Source organism: Crinia signifera, chromosome 8, assembly GCF_055691185.1.
Source record: "Crinia signifera chromosome 8, ASM5569118v1, whole genome shotgun sequence".
Lineage (NCBI taxonomy): Eukaryota > Metazoa > Chordata > Amphibia > Anura > Myobatrachidae > Crinia > Crinia signifera.
This window is the reverse complement of record NC_139224.1, coordinates 41,474,620-41,498,010: the sequence shown is the minus strand read 5'-3', so window position 1 is coordinate 41,498,010 and position 23,391 is coordinate 41,474,620.

Here is a 23,391-nt window from a genome sequence, read left to right as displayed (position 1 = left end):
GGAGGAGTAGCGTGGGGGTGCATTTAACATTGTAAGCACCCATTAGGGTGCTTATACAAGTTATAATCGCATCCTATCGCATTGTATGGCATTGTATGCCATACACAATGCCATACAATTTTTAAATTGTATGACATTGTGGAACATCGCGCGATATCGCATCGCATTGCATGCCTTATGGTCTGCAATGCGATGGGCGCCGTGATAGTACACAAGTACCAATTTCTGTCTCCATAGTTCATAAACCATCACTAGATCAACATTTTTAAACCACTATGCCTTAGCTCTAGTGTGCCACCAGAGCTAAGGATATCCACTGTAGTTTAAAGCCACTGCCACCAGTTCAAAATTTTATTCAATGGTTTCTTGTTCTGTGAGGGCCAATGCATTTTGTTTGTTACCTGTGGGGACCAGTGTCATTTTTTTTTATTCATGTGTGTGATAATGGGTTTGTTTGTTTTCCTGTGGGGGCCAATGTGTTTTATCCCCATGGGAGTCTGATGGTGTGCCTTGGCAATTTTAAAATCTTGTTTGGTGTGCTGCGAGTTGAATTTTTTTTAAATCATTGCACTAGATATTTCTCCCCCAAAAAATTGCTATACACAGACACAAAACTTACAGTTTTATTATATGTACTCGTTACCACTCCATCAAAATAATTTAACAACGTAAGAGTAAAATCAGCTCCAGTGGCTGTGCACGCCGGAACAAAGCAACACTTGAATTGCACCATTGGGTGTCATTTAGTGGCCATGGGCATGCACAACACTTTAACCCCCCCCCCATATAGGTGAGGAGCAACACTAGCCTTTTATTATATAGGATAGAGTACTTGTATAGTGTTCCTGTCCTGATTTGCAGCACTAATCATCTTTCCTTAGAATACCAATTTCTCCAGTAGAACATCTGATAGGGACACTGAAGTAAGAATATTGTATAGCACGGTATAGTATTGTGGGAGAAAAACAAGACACTTTCAAGCTTCATTTTTTCCACTCATATTTCTGTGTTTATAAAGAATAAACGAAATATTTCACTTCTCATTTTCCATCTTTCCTTACTATTTAGTTTCAAACATGTAATAAAATAACAATGAATTCCTTTGAAACAAAACCACACACCCTTTGGGCTAATTCCAGATATAGCTTACAAAGTAATTTTTTTTTTAATATATATCACCATATTTGTTTCATTTATTTCCAACCAAGCAGCACCTGCATTAGAAATTAACACATTTGCTTTTCAAAACTCCTGCGTTGTCCAGTTGTGGGAGGAGACATTTTAGCCCCAAAAGAGGAGTGTTCTCCCTAGCATATGACCATGGGCATTTTTATAATGAGTGTAGGGTGTGTGGTGCACTTGAGTCCCTGACTCCAGGGGGGCTCCACATTGTATATTCTGTACTTAAATTACTTAGCTAGTGTTGCCAAGCCGGTCCATCCACTCTCAGGGTGCCATTTTCCTATTGACATCTTCAGAAGGATGGCACAGTACAGTTAAAGCAAATACTCTGGCACTGTTTTGTGTGGCACCATCTTTCCATAGATGTAACTGGGAAGATGGCAATGTGCAAGAGGGGCCTGCTTTCCAGTATAAAGTAAGATGTGAGACTGCACACAGACCCTCTTGGGCTTTACTATGCCCCTGCATGGGACCCTCGCAGCTCTACTAGCTGGCTGTACTGGGGTCTAGTTCATATATTTGTTGGTGCACATGTGTTTTGTCTAAACAAAATGCACCTAACATGCTACTGTAGCTTTATAATAAGGAATAAAAAAAAAAGATTGCAATAGTTCTTAATTATACAGGCAACAAGCAGTGGGGGCTCCAGAGGAGGGGTTGCAGCACAGTCCAAAACTCAAATAGGGGAGAAACACCAATTGCCAGTGAGTCAGATTGGAATGGCAGTTGGTGGCAGTTATTTTGGCTCTCCTGTTTGAAGTTTGAGTTGTGCTGCAGCCCCGCCTTTAGAGCCTCCCCTGGCAACAAGACAAATACTTATTGCATATATTAAAAGATACATATTAAGCTTTGTATGGAGAAGAAAAGACTATTTTAGGATAATCACTGACAGAAAGAGTAACATATAGTGATTGTGATAGATTTATCAATGTGACCACTGGATGTCACCAGCTCCTTCAGTAAAATACAAATAACTGGATGCTACTCTATGTAAAAACCAAATAATAATGTATTCTTATAATTTTCTGGATCACCAGATTTCTCTATATGAAATTAATGTACATATGAAAAAATAGAATTAACAGCAAATGCCTTATAAAATCTATTATTTTTTTAATAGTGAAACATTTTATAAAAATAGTACGTTATGTCTTCTTTTTGCAGTTAAGTCTTTTTCTTATTATTCAGATTAACTGCTGCTGATTGTTCTGGTATGGAAAAATGTAATACCCACTCTCTGGCTCAGATACAGATCAGGATGTTTTCTATGTGTCCGCCGGTGCGCCATCCTCTGGTAGCTGGTGGATGGTGATCCAGCGGATGTGGACGTGCAGCGTCTCACACGCTCGCACCTCCATTGGTGAGAATGGGGTGTGCGAGTGTCTGGATGTGTGTGAGCCCCATTCAGCGGATGGCGGTCGGCACGCCGGGAGCCGCTCTGATGAAAGCTGCTCCATCCATCTGGTTATTTGTACTGCCGCAGTTCTTGTTCTGTTATCACCATCTCAGGAATTACCTACAGTAAGAGTTTCCAATATGACCCATTATATCGGTGTTACATATCTGTGAATAGGATAAAATAACTGATCAAAATATATTCTTTTAATTTAATTTCTTTTAATCCATTTTTTTCCGATGCATACGTATATTTTCAATATATTTTAAAATAATTGTTATCTAATTTCATCTATCACATTCTCTGTGCATGTGCAAAAAGGCTAGTTGGCTCATGCTTGTACGTACCATAGTTAGAGGGCAGTTGTCTGCCAGGGCAGTTGTCGGAGTTAGAAATCTACGAAGTGAGAAATTTTACAAAGTGGGAATGAATTACTCTTAAAGAACAGTTAAAAAAAAATTAGTTATCCTGCATGAATTTCCCTGAATATGGATTGATCATCCGTTTCCCTCTCTTTTCACAGGTATGTGAATTACATTTGTCAGCACTAAAAGTACCAGCAGTCTTCTCTGCATAAACTCCTATGAGATCTTGCAGTAATCTATACCTCATCTCTTGGGAAACTAATCAGCTCTTTGGATTTCAGTATCACTTGTATGCGGACGATACGCAAATCTATCAACCCCAGAGTTGTCACCAATGGTCTTGGCCTGAGTCTCTGAATGCCTCTCTGCCATCTCATCCTGGATGTTTTTTGCCACCTCTAATTCAATATTTCCAAAATGTAATCATATTTAAGTACCACATGCATAACCCCCTGAGGCACTTATGTATTATATAGTTTCCCTTCTGGACTTGCAACTTGCTGGGACTGCTATGCTATTACTGGTGCCTGTCCTTGTGTTTCTCTCCTATGTCCCTATAGATTTTAAGGAAAAAAACAAGTGGTGTGTAGTGCGCAATCAACAGCTGCTGGCACAGGTTGGTCAGACCCTAAATGGAGATTATAGAAACAAGAAGATGTGTGCTAGCACTGGATGATTCAATAATTACTCCGTTCTCTATAACAATAATTTTAATAAAAATATACAACCTCACCTCTGCAGGCTGCTTTGCCAGCGTTACAGAGAAGCAAAGTGCAGTTAGTGATTACCTCACTAAGATTAGGCTCCCAAAACTTTCCCCACTAGATATAGAGAGCCTAGAGAAGCCTTTCACTATGCTCGAACTGGAAGAGGCTTTAAAATCCTCCCCTGCGGGGAAGAGTCCTGGCCCAGATGGCTTCACCATTGTCTATTATAAGGCCTTTAAGGGTAAACTACTCCCTCTACTCCTTGAGGCCTTTAACTCCAATTCTGACCGGACCCCCTTCTCTAAGCAGTCCTTAGAAGCTCACATCACTGTGATACCCAAGGAGGGCAAGGACCTCTCTCTCTGCCCCAGCTATCGCCCTATCTCACTCCTCAACTCGGATGTCAAACTGTTTGCCAAACTTTTGGCTAATAGATTGAAGACCTTCCTCCCGGCCATCATCCACAGTGACCAGGTGGGGTTTGTTCCGGGCCGCGAGGCTCGAGACAACACTTCCAAAGTCCTTGCCCTCATCCACCAGATATCCAAGACAGGGACTCCTGCCATCCTACTATCCACCGATGCTGAAAAAGCTTTTGATAGGATTGACTGGAGCTTCATGTCCGGTGTGTTACAACACATGGGGCTAGGCCCTATCTTCTACCAACGCATTCTATCCCTCTACCACAACCCATCAGCCAAAGTCAGAGTTAACGGCTCCCTCTCAAACCCCTTTGCCATTAAGAACTGCACCCGAGAGGGCTGCCCTCTATCACCACTGATATTTATTTTATGTATGGAAGCTTTAGCCCTCTCTATTAGATCGAACCCAGATATTTCCGGCTATACCCTTCACGACCGGGAATATAAACTGGCCCTTTTTGCAGACGACCTTCTGGCCACTCTTACCTCCTCGACCACTTCCCTCCCCAACTTGTTAGAAGAGTTCCGCCGGTTTGGAGACCTCTCTAATTTTAAGGTTAACTACTCGAAGTCAATTGCCCTCAATATCACTACACCTCCCCAAATGCTTTCTGGACTTAAATCTGCCTTTCCCTTCACCTGGCACGACTCCCAACTGAAATACCTTGGGGTAGCCATCACCAGAAACCCTGCGCGATAATTTGAGGCCAACTTTACCCCCCTCTTGACTAAACTACGAAACGACCTGCACTCATGGCGAGCTCGGCCCTTTTCATGGTTTGGGAGACTGGGAGTCCTAAAAATGAACTTCCTCCCAAGAATCCTGTATCTCCTACAGACTCTGCCCATCAAGATTCCCCCGGGCTGGTTCCGGGACATTCAGGCTATAATCCGGGACTTTGTGTGGGGAGGTAAACGACCACGCCTGAGACTAGATATATTACATAGAACAACGTCCAGAGGGGGCCTTAGACTTCCCAATATACAGGGGTATTATCAGGCTTGCCTGCTGTCTAGAATTCTTGAATAGACAAGGAGAGATACGCTGAAACAATGGGTCCAGATTGAACAACAAGAGATGCCCATACCGGTCTATTTGGCCCCGTGGCTCCCTTCCCCTCCTAGTTTGGAACACCCCACTATAGGGCCCACCCTGAGTGCCTGGAAGCTGGTGCCGAAATTCCCCTCTATTTAATCTAAGTCCTCTTCGTATATGTCTTTTCTGGCACACAGCTGCTTCCCCCCGGGACTAGATCTCAGGGCCTATAGATGTTGGTTAAATAGTGGCCTCTTCCGGGTCGGTCAGCTGGTGAGTGGGGGATGGATACTGCCCTTTGCTAATGTTCAGGCGGATTGGAACCTACCTGATGCTGAATATTGGCGCTACCTGCAGGTCCGCCACTACCTCCAATCCATGGGTCCCTCCAGTAATCTATCTAAGCCCTTTACACCCTTTGAGCATCTCTGTAATAACACATCTCCCCTCTCCCATACGATCTCCAAACTTTATAACCTCCTCTTGGACGACACTAGCAGCAAACTACCCCACTTCACTGTCACCTGGGACCGTGAATTAGGTGGGGAGGTCGGTGAAACCAACTGGGAAAAGATATTCTCCCTGGCACACGCGTGCTCCCCGAGCGTGGGCGCGCGCAAGACCCAATACAAATTACTGTCCCGTTGGTACAGATGCCCGGATGATCTCTCGAGGATGGGCACCGGGGTTCCCAATATTTGCTGGAGATGCTCAGGGGCTCCTGGCACTCCACTTCACATCTGGTGGCAGTGCCCCCTCATAGTACCCTTCTGGTCAGAGGTTTTCAAGCTTTCTAGGACTATATTAGGAGACCCAGTCCCTACGGACCCACTGTTCTGGTTGTTCCACCTCTCCCCTGCTCCTCTCTCAAGATATAAAAAATCCCTGCTATGCCACTTAAATAATGCCGCTAAATCAGTAATACCGGTAAGGTGGCGATCCACATCTCCCCCAACGATCAAAGAGTGGTTTAGGAGGGTGGACTTCTATGCGGATATGGAAGACATCCTGTCTTCAGCGGGCGATGGACAGGCCCAGTTCAGGGATACTTGGACCCGCTGGCTAGTCTTTCTGGACTCCAAGATCTATAAAGATGTTATGGCTTCTCCAACCATGTAGAACCCTCTCTCCTTATGCCTATATAGCTCACAATCCCTCTGGTATTTGATGGTCCATTATCTCCCTATGGCCTATGTGTTTGTGGTATACTTGATAACCCCAACTTGAGTGACCCAGAGTGTTCCCCCTCCCCACCCCCCACCCCCTTCTCTCTCTGTCCCCCTCTACTCTTCCACTTTACAATTTATTCCCGAAATATATTGGTACGATTTTACTCGCAGATTGTTTGTCTGTATGACAGTGAAACAAAAGAATGTGCTTTTTGTACCTGTATTTAAAACCAATAAAAATTTAATTTGCAAAAAAAAAAAAATTTTAATAAAAATGATTTACCATATAGTACATTTGTACGAAATTTTACATAAAAATAACAATATGAATAAAAGTGAATCGTTTTGAAAAGTATATCACTTGGGTGATGATAACACATCATGCATAATAAACTTAAGAGATAGAGTTTATTAAGTTTATTATGCATGATGTGTTCACATGTGAATCGTTTGAGACAATTAGCAGCTCAGGTATAAAATCAAGGACTGGCTGCATCATTGGGTACTTATGTATTATCTGGGCTCCCATGTTAAATGCACCCCATTTTTTCATACCCCTACTATCCAACTACGCATGGAGTTGATTTTATATAGTGTGGCGAGCGCAGCGAGCCACCGTGCCCGAAGCGTGGCGAGCGCAGCGAGCACCGCGAGGGGACGCGGTCTCATAAGAAAAACGGGAGCCCAGATATTACATAAGTACCCATCATTATCACACTTGCTCCTGAGGAAGCCGGAGGTGCATATTCCGGGGAAACGCGTTGAGCATAATCAAACCTGCTGACTTCATCCATTGAAAGGGACCTGTTCATCATCCCTCTGACGTCCCTTAGAAACATCTAGATAAAATCTTGTGGGATATCTGTTTTGTCCCTAAATCCTGGATATAAAAGGAAGATCGTCGAATGGGAACCTTGAGCCTTTGAAAATATAGGGCAACTCAGAACAACAAAGTCACAGATACCTGGACATACATCACACCAGAAGTATTGGATGGTAATTTTTTATTACACCTGTCAGCTCAAAACATCTCTCCCCTATTTAAGGGAATATCCATATGTTATCATCACCCAAGTGATACACCTATCAAAACGATTCACTTTTATTCATATTGTTATTTTTATGTAAAATTTTGTACACAAATGTACTATATGGTAAATCATTTTTGTTAAAATTATTGTTATAGAGAACCGTGTAATTATTAAATCAGCCAGCGCTGGCACACATCTTCTTGTTCCTATAGATTGTAAGCTTGCAGCAGGGCCCTCTTACCTCCAAGTCTGTCTGTTGTTACCCAGTTTGTTTTATCACTGTCTACAATTGTAAAGTGCAACGGAATCTGCTGCGCTATATGAGAAACTGCAAATAAATAAATAAATACCTCCACAGGCTGTCCCAGAGGTTTTTAAGCCCCCTGTAGAAATTCATTGTACACATATAGCAAGAGTAAAGAAGAAATCTGCGGAATGCGGTAAAGGTTTTATAGTCTATCTAACAGAAGTGCAGTCACAACATAACAGATATTGTACACAAGTAGCAATAATTAACCACTGCAATATAAAGAGGTTTTCCTTAAATAGGCTGATAACAATTCACTCAGACAAGGTGGTAAAGTCCTGGAGTGGCATTAATGCACTGTCAAACCTGAGAGCTTGTTTATGGGATGAGCCTCTGGGCACTATGATGGGCAAGCCACTTAAACCAATTTGTCTGGTTCAGAAACAATCAGCAAGCATGTCTTTGAGGAGAGATTGCTAATATCTGGGTAATTGTTGCATGAGAATACATTTTATTATACTTTTACATTTTAAATATTAACACAAAATTTTTCCCTCAGAATTAAAATGCTCGTTGATGGGGAAACTCAGCATGTTCCAACAAAAAGTTTCATGAATACCTAGAACTTTTTCTATAATGTAATAATGTAGTATCTCTTTGAAACGGTCGGCCAAATGTAATGCCGTCCAAATTCGGCGGCCATGCAGGATCCCAGGTAAACTTTGACTTTTTCTTTTTTAAAGGGGCAATCACTTACCAGGCATATTTTTGCCATGTAAGTGATTGCCCCTATAAAAAAAATTGGCATTACATTTGGCCCCATATCTCTGCTCAGAAGACGACGGACAAAATAATTAGAAGAAATATTCATTCATAAATGATGTTGTCCTCTCCATAAATATTATGAGCAAGTGTGTAAACAGTGGAAATCACAGAAAAGTGCTGTGTCTTGCTAGTAAATTAATTATTATTTTAAATTCCAGGCATAAGCATTGGAGGTGCTTGGCTTTGGGCTTTAGAACCCGACTCTTAGTAAATAAACCCCATGGTGACATCTTTCTTTGTATTGTGTGCAACTGTAGTTATTTGTGAGAAGAAAACTTTTCAGACTACAGTATGTTGACAGGTTTTTTTTTTAAGCCCTTTAAGAAAGTAATTAAGTTAAGTGAGCCCACATTAAGTAATGATTGATGGTTCTTTAGAAACAGTGTGAATACATTCCATCAATGTGTGATCATTTAATGTGATTTAGATTGATTAGGAATGTTCTTCATTAATTTGTGGTGTTTAGCATTAATATTTTCCACAATTGTTTGCTTAGCTATGCTAATATTGCTTTCTATTTATTCCAGATTATGTTTAGTTTACATCTTAATAACGGTATTTAACATGGACATTGACCATGTCATTTTACTATATGAAATGTCACATCTTGGTGTACAGTAGGTAATAACTATGGGCCTTATTTTGGTTCACTCCTTCTGGCAAATTCCTTCTTAGATGGACAAAACCATGTGCACTGCAGGTGGGGTAGATGTTACTTGTGCAGAGAGAGAGTTAGATTTAGGTGGGGTTTTACTTCAAAGTGAGATCTATATTGCAGTGTAAAAATAAAGCAGTCTGTATTTTTCCTTCACAGAAACAAAATAACTCACCCAAATCTTATTATCTGTTACATCTGCCCCCCCTGCAGTGCACATGGTTTTGTCCATCTAAGAAGGAATTTGTCAGAAGGAGTGAACCAGAATAAGACCCTGTATGACATGACTCATTAGTCCTAATGTCTTTCTTAGTTTCTAGTTGCATGTAAAGCTTAGCGTATACAGTATACTGTAATACATTTCCATAATTAAAATTGGCCAGTGGTCAAAATGTCAACATTCGGGAAATCGATCTGGACAGAATATCGACATTCAAAAGTTCAACATTTATAATGTCACAATGTTGATATTGTGAATGTTGACAGACAGAAAGCCAAGAACCAATTTTAGGGTTAGGGTTAGGCTGCAGCTATGATAAGAGGTAGTTGACAACTTCATGGTAATGTCAACATCATTGTGAATGTAGACATCTGACATATCCACAATGACATTCTTAATGATGACATTCGGAGCCTGTTGCTATTCTGCTTTTAACATTCTGAATGTTGTTTTTTGTACCACGCTACTTAAATAACATTTAAGAACAGGAAGTTTAAGATTTGTTATAAAGAAAATGCTCTTTTGTGTGTGCTATTATTCATGCCATTCAAACTATTGTAAATGACCGGCCAAGTGCCCAAAAAGGAGTGAGTCTTACCAAGTTAAGTGTGTGGTTTGGTTTGTAAAAAGGACAGGCTTATGGAACAATTTGGGTAACGTAGACTAGGGGTGTGACACTTTTTTTTTTAGTTGGTAAGCATAAAAACATACTGTAGGTCAATACATACAGCTACAAACACAAAGGTATATTGTTTATATCCAGATGGTCGAGATCCCAATTGCCAGCCTGATGGATTCTGAAGGAAAGTACATTAAGGTTGGTTACAAAGGGAAGGGTTAGGCTGTGGCTGGGGATGGGGTTTGACTATGGTAGGGGTTAGAGCAGTGGTTCCCGAACTTTTTTGAATCACGGAGCCCTGGAGTAACAGAATTTTTTTCATGGCACTCATAGGCCGAACGTTTCTTGAGTATTTTAAAAGAAAATATAAAATAAATTGTGTTTATTGTTCATATGTAATTTCAGTAATGTGGCATTGGACAGGATTTGCTTCCGTTTGTCCACATTTATTATTATTGGAAGCCACAACCACTGTTTTTGGCTATTATATTTACCATGAATTATTTAAATTGGTACTGGACCTCCAACCCAGGGCACACTTACAAGTACCACAAGGCACCCCAGGGTGTCATGGCACACAATTTGGGAACCACTGGGTTAGAGTAAGGATAAAGGTTTTAAAACCATGTCTGTTGTGAATTTGGGAATTTTGGAACTTTAGGATGCAGCTGATGGCATTCTGACCATCAATATCTTGACTGTGGTGATATTAATACATCCAAAAGAAATCACTAGAACATATTATACTGTGCAGAATAGGTGCGGCATGCTCTCTACCAGAGATAAACTGTCAGTGTAAGATGGAAATTTGTAAATAGAAAAAAAAAAGGAAATATTTTATTTTATTTTTCATGAGGGAATTGTAATTCATTTCAATTTTGAAAATGTTTTTAGCAGCTGCTGTGCTTACGTTTTATTTTCTGCTTCATAACGATGATGGTGATGATGATGTCCTTTCACACAATCGACAATACAGTATTTACTTGTATGTTTTCCATAACGTAGTGTAATAGTGATGTGGCGTAAAGTATTAAAAGGTCAAAATCTTGTTCCAGAGTTAAGCTTTAAGTTAAGAAATGAGTAATTCAAAACTTTGCTTTCCATAAAAAAAAAAAAATACTTAAAGCCTGTGTGTTCACAGCCTATATCACACCTTGGTCCGGTTCACATAAAGTTCACTCTCCCCATACTGAAAAGTAGCTACCACAAAGCCTGAAATAGTTATCTTGAATAGTTGTACATGTTCTTAATTCTACATATTTCTACATTTGATTTAAAGTAGAATGAACATTTTGGAGACAAATGTAGCATGACTCTGCCAGGATACTGGATATTTTATTACACTCTCATAAATATGAAATAGTGCATTATAATAAAGGCCATCTTAGGAAATATTTGAAAACAACTGCTGTATAGATGAGACATAAGCTACCACGAATTTAAGTATTATATTAAAACCTGAAACATATAGAAAATGACATATAAATACCCCATTTGTACATTAAAAAATTAGTTATAGTCATATTAATTCAACAATATTAATGTACTGTATGAAGTTGCATACTGTGGAAATCGCTGATATTCCCCTAGTGTGCTACTTATTTACTAAATTCAAGAATAGTCTACTTTACCCGAATGCTATAGTTTTAATGTATATTGTTTTTTGTTTTGTTTTTCAAATTAACTTTATAATGTAATACAGGTTGAGTATCCCTTATCCAAAATGCTCGGGACCAGAAGAATTTTGGATAATGGATTATTACATATTTTGGAATATTTTTGTATTTGAATGAGGTATCTTGAAGTATCTTGCATTTATGTAGTATAAGCACACCAAACACATGAAATGCACTCGAATATATTTTATTTGTGCATGAAACAAGGTTTTTAAACATGAAACAAAGTTTGTGTACAATACCAGACACTGAATTTGAATGCCAAGCAATCATGTCCTTGCACATATTGAGTGCCAGTTACATGTTATTTCCCCAGTAGTGCCAGTTACAGATGTCTCCAGAAAGTTTTTAGCGAAAATGATGGTTTTCGGAATAATTTGGATAACGGCTATTTGGATAAGGGATACTCAACCTGTATAATAATTGTTAATAAAATCTAGTTGCTTTTATAACATTCTGCGCTTGATTTTTTGGATTTATTGGTACTTGTTTCCTAGCAGGGCACCCAGTTTCCTTACGTACAGTATGCGACCGTAGTGAAATCGCATCGCATGATGTTATAGTAGCATGCGATGCATGCAATGCGATTTCAGTACCGCTCCCGTTCCCACTCCCTGTCATTCCCGCCCCCTGTCAGATCCTCTCAGAAATCATTCTGAGGTGATTTTCTGACAGGAGTAGAAGCGTCCCTCAGAGTTGCTGGTAAAATATCGAAAGTTTATGAAATGGCTGCATCTATGAATATGTTTTGCTTGCCTCAGATGGAGGAGGAGGCTATCAACTTCTTTCAACGACATGATCTCCTTCCGCTGGCGCAGAATTGTGCGAATGGGCACGTAATGCGCCTATCAGTGAAGGAATGTATGTGGCGGTGCCATGTTAAAGTGTGCCAGCTCAAGGTGAGCCTCAGAGCGGCCCACTTGTTTCCAGGGTGCCACTTATCCTTTGTGACTTTGGTGCGCTTTATCTATTCATGGGCCCAGGAGCTGACATCCATTGAGTACTGTCAGCAACAGCTAAAAAGACAGCTGTTTTGTACAACAGATGGATGCGAGAGGCTTGCACGATGGACCTCATGGCGCAGCCGCAGCACCGTATCAGCGGTCCACGCCACATCGCGGTGGTCGATGAGAGTTTGTGAGAAGGAAGAGTAATGTCGGACGGCTGTTACTACAGCAGTGGATTTTTGGAGGAATTTGTAGGGAAACTGGACAGTGTTTCCTCACCATGGTGCCCAGACGCGATGCCAGCACTTTGATGGCGGCTGTTATTGACAATAGAGAGCCAGGCACTACAATTTACATGGACTGCTGGAGGGCGTACAGCACTGAACAGCTGGAACTTGGAGGTTATCAGCAAGCCCAAGTTAATCACCATTTCAATTTCATAGACCCGTCCACAGGATGTGGAGAGAATGTGGGGCGCTGTTTTAAATTGATTCATTGTTCTTATCATCATTATCCCTATGCTTTTTAATTATTTAAGTAATTGACAGTTCTTAGTTAACACATGTCGCCATTACTGTGTTAGCTTTATGATTTTGCAGGTGTGAATGTGTTCATAAAACACCACCACTATCCATGTCACCCCAAAACGTGGCGAGCGCAGTGAGCCCTGTCGCTGTGGAGTCATGGCCGGTGCAAGGCACCAGAGCGCCCCAGGCGAGTCGGGGTGGGGGCTCCCCGGTGCCGGGGGAGGTGGGGGGTACCTGTCCTGCGGCGCTGTCCGGTGCCGGGGGAGGGGGGTACCTGTCCTGCGGTGCTGTCCGGTGCCAGGGGAGGGGGGTACCTGTCCTGCGGCGCTGTGTATTTAAAGCTGGCGGCGGAGGCAGCGGGGGTCCCTGCAGTCCATTAGAAATAACGAGCGCTATCCGCTGGGCTATGCGGAAGCGCTTCTGTTGTGAAAACACTGGCAGCACGCTGATTGGCTGAGATCAGCGTGCGCCGTGCTGCCAGTGTTTTCACAACAGAAGCGCTTCCGCATAGCCTGGCGGATAGCGCTTGTTATTTCTAATGGACTGCAGAGACCCCCGCTGCCTCCGCCGCCAGCTTTAAATACACAGCGCCGCAGGACAGGTACCCGGGCGGCACGGGGGGGGGGGGGGGGGGGGCAAAATGCCGCCCTCCAGTGGCCGGCGCCCTAGGCAAATGCCTAGATTTGCCTAGTGGTGGCGCTGGCCCTGCGTGGAGTTGATTTTATAAAGTGTGGCGAGCCACTGAGCCCGAAGCATGGCGAATACATGTAATGTAACCCGCGTCCCCTCACGGGGTTCACTGCACTCGCCAGGCTTCGGGCTCGGTGGCTCGCTGCGCTCGCCACACTTTATAAAATCAACTCCACGGTGGATAAAGGGGGTATGAAAAGGTCGGAGGATGCGTTACGCCACCCCTCGTGGGGATCGCTGTGCTCACCACTCTTCGGGGTGGCATCGATACTGGAGGTGACGCTAAACAATGGCATAGGTGCTTTCAATTGTAAGCACCCATCACATGTCATACTAAGCACGCACCATATCTCATCCAATGACATCTCATAGTAAGCACACATCACATCTCATCGCATGGGTGCTTTTACTATGAAATATCGCATTGCATCGCACCTTGTCTATGGTCCCATGTGATATTTCATTGTATAAGCACTCCTTTGCACTGAATATGGACATCGCATCGCACAGCACTATACACGTTGTGCGATACGATGCGATTTCACTGTGGAGAATAGCCCAGTACGCTAAATATGTACTGGGCGCCCTGCCAGGAAACAAGTACCGATTTATTAATACTGTCACTTGCTAAAGGGTCATGTAAGTCATATGTTAGGGGAAACATACAGTACAAGGATTAATAAAAGTAACTTAAATTTACATGATGCAGGGTACCTACAATTATGCAATTTTTTCAAGTAACTTTAAATCGAATGTAAAATAAATAAAAAATAGTGAATTTAAAAGTTTACTTTTTAAATTATTCTATTTATTTACATGGGAGTTAAAAATGATACAGAAAAAAATAAGACAAGATAAGATATGTATCTAATCAATGTAAACCCTCTTAAATATATACAAAACAGTTGGAAAACTTTTCCTAATGTACTGTAGGACTAAAACAAGTTTCAAATATAACCAATTAGATAGTAATAATATAAATGCATTAATACAACATAAGTAAATTATACAGTATGCAAGCAATAACATTCTACATTAGACAAATTATATTGTTTATTGCTTGTTACTAGGTTTTATATATTGAAAAAAAAGGATTATAACAGTGTTGTAGTATTTTTAACACCGTTATATACCAAAATATAAATATTTAAGTTAAATGTTAAATTAAACATTTAATTAAACTTATTTGAAAAAAGTGCAAAAAATATATATATTCCCTACACTGACTTCAATGGACACCAAGACACTGGGCCAAATGCACTAAGCTTCAAATGTGGTAAACTGGAGAGTGATAAACAGCCAGCCAATCAGCTCCTACCTGCCATGTCACAGACTGTGTTTGAAAACTGTCAGGCAGGAGCTGATTGGTTGTTTTTTTATAACTCTCCAGTTTATCATTTTTGAAGCTTAGTACATCTGACCCATTGTGCCTACACTGACTTGCATGCTCTGCTACTAGGGGTACAGTATATTTACTATAGTGCTAATTTAATAAAAGTGGAGTTGTTGCTCATAGCTAAGATCTGATTGGTTACTATGAAAAACATCTCCAGTTCTATAAAACCAGCACCTCAGTAAATATACCCCCTAGAGAGAGTATGTACAATGTTATAGCTGATCCAAACGACTGGAATTTTGTGTGCATCAAGTCGTCTGGAAGAAGTACAGAGGACTTCATTTAAACAGTTCCATCGTTTGTTCAGCTTCCTAATTAACAAATAAATGTTGTATTACTTTATTTTATTTTATGTATAATACCTGCAATAGTAAAATAAAAAGGTCATACCGGTTCTTTGCTCCAAGTTTTGTATAGTATATAAAAAAATTAAATAATGTTTCAAAGCTTGTAAACCGATTGATTGGTACTTTATCTAGCTCCACTTTGTTTCTCTCCAAGCTTTGATACATATGCACCATAATTAAAGAAAAATTATGTTATGGGTCCATTTAAGGTACACTTGGAGTTGTAGTTTAATCATCCCAAGTTTAGTCTGGCCATGCCACCTGTGCTTGACTTATAGTTGGGCAACATAAGGATATCATTGGTGCATAAGACTTCAGTTAGTCATGGGGATGAGATGAAGAATCTTTGGAATATTATCTCCGGCCACAAGATGTTTGATTTTCATATGTGACCTTGATGGACTCAGATGGTGGATTTCAATTGAGCGCAATGGTCAAGAAGTGTCTCTGGAGTGGTTCAGTTCATGGAAATGAAAAATGTTTTGCTGCAGCATTAAGCTGAGACATGTACAGTGTGGTGAACTGACTTTGCCCCTTTAACTCATAAATGATGCTAATGTTTTAAATAAAAGTGTGTTCACAATCAAGTTATTTTTACTTGTCGTGATCCTACCACACACACACACATGCTTCAGTACATGAACAGTCACCTCAGTGCCTTGATTGCCATTGCAAGGGCACTAAAGCAGAAATGTGGTTGAGAGGGAAATCTTACAAGCGGTATAAAGCTGCCTATTCCCTACAAATCATTTAATTCTTCCAACATTTATGTGTTCTAATGTCTGGAGCAGAATCAAAGGGTCCTTTTTAAATTGGTACCAGTGATCCAAATTTATTGCTATGCATTATATTCTAACACTGTAACTGGGGAAAGAATCTTTTATATGTACTTGTCAAGGACAAGTTTTGAACTTGATGTATTATGTTTGTAATGCTCTAAAACCTATTATATTTAAAACAGTAATGTTTTTAAGAATGTTTTGAGCCTATTTTAAATATAAAAAGCAAAACCAAAAAAGCCCTAAATCTAGTCTTAATGGGCAATTGAAAGTATTATTGCCCCTCTGTTAAAGTCAGTACAGCCTGGAATTGACTGGAGTTTTAATCATTATATCTATAAATTGAGCTTAGTGGGTCTAGTCTAGAGTATTATTGAGTAACTCAACCCGCCACAGAGTCCCCCTTTCTTTTTGCTATTAGAACTGTAACGTAGGCTAATAGTAGACCCTCACAGTCGCAGCTCTTTCTCTGGGATTTAGAAAAATCCTTTAAATATGTTTTTATGGGTTTTTAAGAACAAGGTTATTTTGTGTTAATAATGGGCATATATTAGGCTTTAGATAATTACTTTATGAAACTCTTTGGCTTTCGGTTATATAAACACAGTTTATATTCACAGGTGTATTGTACTCCGGGGTGTTTTGCATGTACGGGAGGCAGCTGTTGCCAGCTATATTCTGATACTGAATTTGTGCATAATTTATTAGAAACAGGTGCTGCTTTTTGGTGAAGATAGACAGGAAACTAAAGCAGACAACGTGTTTAATTAAAAAGAATTTTTTAAATGCAAGTTTTGTTTGTCAGAAGGAGAGGTTCCATTAGTATTGTCCACAGGATGTTCAGGTTCTGAGGGATACTGCTGCCACTTGACGCTGAAAACAATATTAAAACCAATCCTTTAATGATAGATGTAGGATGGGCCTGCTACATTTAATAGTTTACATTGGTTACATGGTAATTCAAGTTACATAATTATAGCTAGTAGTGAGATAAGAACCCTGTACATAAACAAGTATTTTTTTTTTATTTTACACAGAGAAACCGGCACAACAGCCATGTTGGGCACACAACACCGGATACAATGTGCTACTCTATGGGATTCAAAAACAATAACAGCCATGTTGGGCACATTACAATGAATACAATGTGGGCTTCTATGGGATGCAAAAAATAGGACTCAAGATTCTACTGACTACTGTATATGTATGTCATACTTGCTGACTTACTGGCTGTCCTTTTTGGGCAGTGGGTGGCCTCTGGGAGTCTTACCAACATTTACGGGTGACTGGAGGTGCCACCTGATATTTGGTAGCCTCCTGAACATTCAGTGATAATAGGCAAGTATAATTTATTACTACATAGCTACATAAAGAACATTGCAGGATAGCCTGCTTGATTTTTTATTCCCTGTTTTTCTTAACTATTTTACACTCTTACTACAACACATTGCCTCTAAACACAACTTTCATTAGCACCATTGCCGAGCTAGACAGGCAATTCATTGCAAAACTAGATATACTTCTGTATTTCTCATAAGGCCTAATCCATGTATGTAGGTAAATGCAATCGCAGGAGCCATGTTTCTCTACATGCATGAAGGCAACTGATGGCAGAAACACATCATAAAACTGCCAGAACATGCCTGAATTTTTTTCCCAAATGGTTACTTCCTGTAAGTCACTATGCCAAAAAAATGTCAGTGCGAGTGTGATCAAAAAGCACTTTGAGATATGTGCAGTGCAATCACTGCATATGTGCAATATGCAGATAAACGCTCACTTGCATGAACATCGACAATTGCATGCAAACATAATTTAGGGCCTTATTTTGGTTCATTCTTTCTGACAAAATCCTTCTTAGATGGACACAACCATGTGCACTGCAGGGGGGGCAGATGTAACATGTGCAGAGTGAATTAGATTTGGGTGAGTAATTTTGTTTCTGTGCAGGGAATACTGACTGCTTTATTTTTACACTGCAATATAGATCTCACTTTGAAGTAAAACCCCACCCAAATATAATTCTCTCTGCACATGTTACATTTGCCCCACCTGCAGTGCACATGGTTTTGCCCATCTAAGAAAGATTTTGTCAGAAAGAATGAACCAAAATAAGGCCCTTAGTTTGATATTTTCAATATCCTATGTAGCTGTACAAATAGAAATACATCCTTTGGTTCAAACCATTGTATTTATTAAAAACCAATGACCGCACAAAATAAAAAAATATTCTCACTATACAATACTGCATGTGTCATTACCTACGGGGTATCAGAAATAAACAGGCCTCTCAATACAAGGTTGCCAGATCATCCCAATTTTTTGCCACATCAAAAGAGGATTCTGTCATTGTTTGCTGCCCGGAATGGTTGTACAGACATTCATATGGAATGAGATGGAAATGTGTAAAGGCAAATAAGGAATGATTCCACACAGAATTTTGGGTCACTCTTAGAAAAGAACATAGAAAAGCCAACTGAAAGTGGTGTAGCTTCCTGCACTACTAGGTAGCCATTGTGTGCCCTAATAATCAATATGCCATTGCTTAGAACATGTGGAAATGCTAATAAGTGCAATGGGCTCATTAGTGATGATGGTTGAGTTTGCAATGCAAGATGGGAGGCCAGGCAATGGTGGGAACTGCGCAGAATTGTGTAATTTTTTTTTATCGTAGAATGAAATTCATAAATAGGGTCTGACTAAAGGTTACAGGTCACCTAGGCTATTACACATGTTGCTCTCCTTCTATTTCTGCTAAACACACATGTATGGGCGCTCATGGACTCACCAGTCATACTGCCCATGTGCATGTAACGGATAGTATACAACTGGTATGTAGGATCTAATGCTGGTGGCGTGTGAAGGTAACTTTGGCTTTAGGCTGCCCAGCTGGCGCTGTAACTTAATGTACATAAAGTAATGGTTCTGTCATTAAGTTACATTGGCACAGACATCTGGCTGTTACCTTAAGAACCCCCACAGTACATCGGGATGAATGATCGCTAAGAAACATGGAATAAATTAGGCCTTAATTTTATTTCTCCGTACTGGCACACTAAGCTTCAGCCTAATTAGCCTATTGGTTAATAAGCCACTGTTCATAAAGGCTAGAATATACACATTTTTCATGGATTTTCCAGTTTATGGTATTGAATGATGTGTTGCAATTTCCAGTTGGCTAAAACACTTGAATTAGAAAAGATTAAGATGGGTACATGGGTACACACTAGACAATATTTTGGATGAGTATTAAGTGACACAGTACTGGAATGACATTGCAGTGCATGCAGAGCTGACGATCTTGATTTTGGCACCATGCAGTGTAATGAAGAACGGAACGAGATGTCCTTCCGTCTTTCATTACTTCATTACAGCTAGTGTGTCCCGGCAATCTTACATTGTCCATTGTAACATTGTAGGATCTCCTTGTCCATTGGCAAGATCATTTGTCTTGTAGTGTGTAACCAAATTTAGATAGGCAATTCACAGTTCCCTGATTTTGACAAACCAGGGCAAATCTCTAGGTACAAATTGTGCCCAGCTAAATTTGTCACCATTAACAATTTTTTTAAAAAAATGTAAGCAAATCTACATGATAACTTCTTCAAAAACTTCTTAGAAAGAGTTTTTACAGAAACATTGGTTTAAGATCTGCAGTTACCATAAAGTTAATTTATTTAATTCATTTTACTTAGGATGGAAATACAACATTCTCCAGAAGTATATCCTGCTACCTCACCCTATAATTATTAATAAATCATAATAACAAAAACAAAATTGCCAAACTTTGGACAACTTCCACAATTTAATGACTACTTCGATGTCTTTACTGTAAGGTGTACAGTATGTGTGTAATGCCCCAGAGAGTAAAACACTGTAAATCGAGATAAGAAAAACAGATGATTATATTTATTTCTTTAATAAGCGCCATGGTAATAAATATTAATTAAGATTTGTATATTTATTGTTAGAGTTCCAATAACAATTAGTTTAAAAAATTAAAAATGTTTTTCCTTTTACTAAATAGTTTGCTAACTCACAAATCAGTTGCAGACTGTGATTAATTGGTGGAACTAAACTTATTTTAATATTTGTATACTTATTGGATTGCCTACTTAATTATCCCTTTGCAATGATGTCACAGCAGCTGGAGCAGCTGCGGATTTATCTACACAATTGCTTCAGAATTGAAACAAGGATTCAGCTTGAATAGCAAATATAGCAGATTTATAATCAGTGGTGGATACAGCTTCTGAGCTGCAGAGCTGACCATGAAGTGCTGGGGGAGATTGCAGAGCCCATATGTACATACATGTTATCAGTGGCAGCTGTGGTCACCACAACACTGCATTCACCTTGCATCTTAATGGTATTTATGTCCTGAAGGAAAAAGGGCGGTTTGACCTTGAAATGTCGACCATGTCTATGGCTTTATGATGTTACAGGCACTTTAATATATCTTTTTGAATGAGAACGCATATTCTTTCTTCCGGATCCTCTGAATTTAAGAACTGTATATATATCTTGTATTAAGGAGGGCATCCTGGCAGTTGTCTTTTGTCATCTTGAGTGCCAAATAAACCAACCTGTGTGTGTGTACAGATGGAGCAGCTCTCATTAGAGCTGCTCCTGGCGATTCTATTGCCAATCACCTCCTTTTGCCACCCGCCAGAAGGAGGCTTGCGCACCTCGTTCTGATGGAACCCGCCATCGCCCTTCCCCCCGCTCCCCGCCGCTGCTGGCACCAAGCACTAACCTTGCCTGCCTACTTATTTATTTATCACATTCTGGAAAATAGTAGATCTGATTGGCTCCCCATCTTCAATAGAACTCCCATATTAGTAAATAAACTAAAATAAATGTTTTTACTAAATAATTGAGTCATGTGTATTTGCTGTCACTTGACTCAATCTTTCATACAGTATGTGGTCCTTTCACTTCGAATCCAGACGGTCAGTATTAAATCATGCTAGGTTCATTTGTGTACAATACGTTTATTGACAAGATGTAAAATGTTGTAATACACAACCAATCCTTTATTTATAGGGTTGCCATAATATCCCTTTAATCTGGGACACCCATGATTTACAAAGGTTCTGGGGCTGATTAAAGAAGGTTAAATGCAGGTTTGAATAGAGCACAACCTGTGTAATTCATATGTGTCCCCTATTAAAGGGACATTTTTAATACTGACCTCTTTATTTATAAAACTCCTCTTTATTTATAAAACTCCAACAACTAATACAGTACACATTGGTGTAAATTGACTAAAGGGTACTTGTGTAGTTTCATGGTAGATCATATGCAAATCATATGCAAATATCATGCTATGTTGCATACGATTTGCTTATGATTTGCATAGGATTTGATCTAGCACACCCCCACTATCAACGGCAGCTCAAAGCACTGCGAGCGTAGCGCTCTCCGTGAGGGGACGCAGTACGCGTCCTCCTAACCTGTTCATACCACCACTATTCATGTCGGCGTGGAGTTAATTTTATAAAGTGTGGCGAGTGCACCAAGCGGAAAACAAGCCTGAAGCATGGCAAGCGCCGCAAGCCCCGCGAGGGGACGCAGAATACACGTCAAGTAATCCATGTCCCCTTGCGGGGCTCGCTGTACTCGCCATGCTACTGGCTCATTTTCCACGTCCACTCGCCATGCTTCCGGCTCGGTGGCTCGCTGCGCTCACCACACTTTATAATGTTAACTCCATGCCGACATGGATAGTGGGGGTATGAACAGGTCGCGAAGATGTGTACCGCGTCCCCTCGCGGGGCTCACTGCGCTCACCACGCTTCAGGCTGACGTGGATAGTGGGGGTGTGCTAAATCGCATTGCGGATTTAATGCATAATCATATGCAAATTGTATGCAAAGCACATGCAATATTTGCATATGATTTGCATGCAATTTGCATGCGATGCAATCCGCAGGGAAGTGCCACCATGAAACTACACAAGTACCGACTGAAGTAATAGATTAGATGCCGTGGCTGCCTAGCTGCTGTGTCCCTCAGCGATCCATGTGATGTTTGTGCAGGAGGCTCACGGACGGGGGCTAGTGGCGGCCATCATCATCCGGAGAGGCAGCAGAGAGATGTTCGGGACATTGGCAGGCAACTCCCCAAACTTCCTTCCCACGACTGACAGCGGGGAAGCCCCGGGACGTTGATAGGCAGCAGCAGCGCGTCGCCCACACATTTAGGCGGGGTAATTCAAATATAAACTGAAGATACTGATGGATGGACGCTGGTTATAGCGCCCTGAGCCCTTGTGATTCAGCCTGCTGTGCGTGTCTCCTGTTTTGGTCTGCCATTTCTATCTCACAGATAAGTCAGGAGATATCTGCTTAAGTTCTTTGTATTATTCCGGTGTCATCTTTTTGCATTGTTGCATTCAAGCCATTTTATTTTTCCACGGTTCCATCCTGTGTATTTTTACATTAACTTATCTTGAGGTTTATTATATCTAATAACATCTTCTTGCACTGTTGCATTCGGTGATGACTTCCTTTTTAGTGGGTTTGTGCACTCAGGCTAGCTATTTGCACCTTGCGGCACCTTTCCTCCTGCAGCAGCCTTGTCACCCATAAGACCTGGCAGCACCGGGGTGGGGGCGGAACTAATCTATCTTCACAAACATGGATGTTATAGGTGAAGCCATAGTTTGCAGGAGGCAAACTGGACAGCAGGGTGTTCGCAACAAGGTGCATGCGCACCCCCATCTTAACAGCCACCTGTGCTCATGCATAAATGTGGGAAACACTATTTTAGAAAGTATATTTAAAACACTTTAAACTTAGCTTGAACCTTGAGCCCTCACAAAGGGCCTGATTCAGGTTTGATCAGTCGGAGCTGAATTTGGCCACATTTCTAATGGTGCATGTGCAGACCCCCCTCTGCAAATGCCTTAGGCGAGTATCACACTTGCCGAAGGCGTTCACACTGTCAAGGGAAGGAAGGGGGAAGACAGGGGGCTCGTACAGGGGCACAGCCAGCATTTTATGGTTTATCCACAAAAACAGTAGTTGCGCCCATGAAAAGGCTGGGCGTACCCCTGCATGTCAATGTCCATTGGAAATAAAAGACATCGAGACTGACTTTTATTTGAGAATGGCAAAGAAATCAGTCGATGGTCAGCGACCATCAAATGAT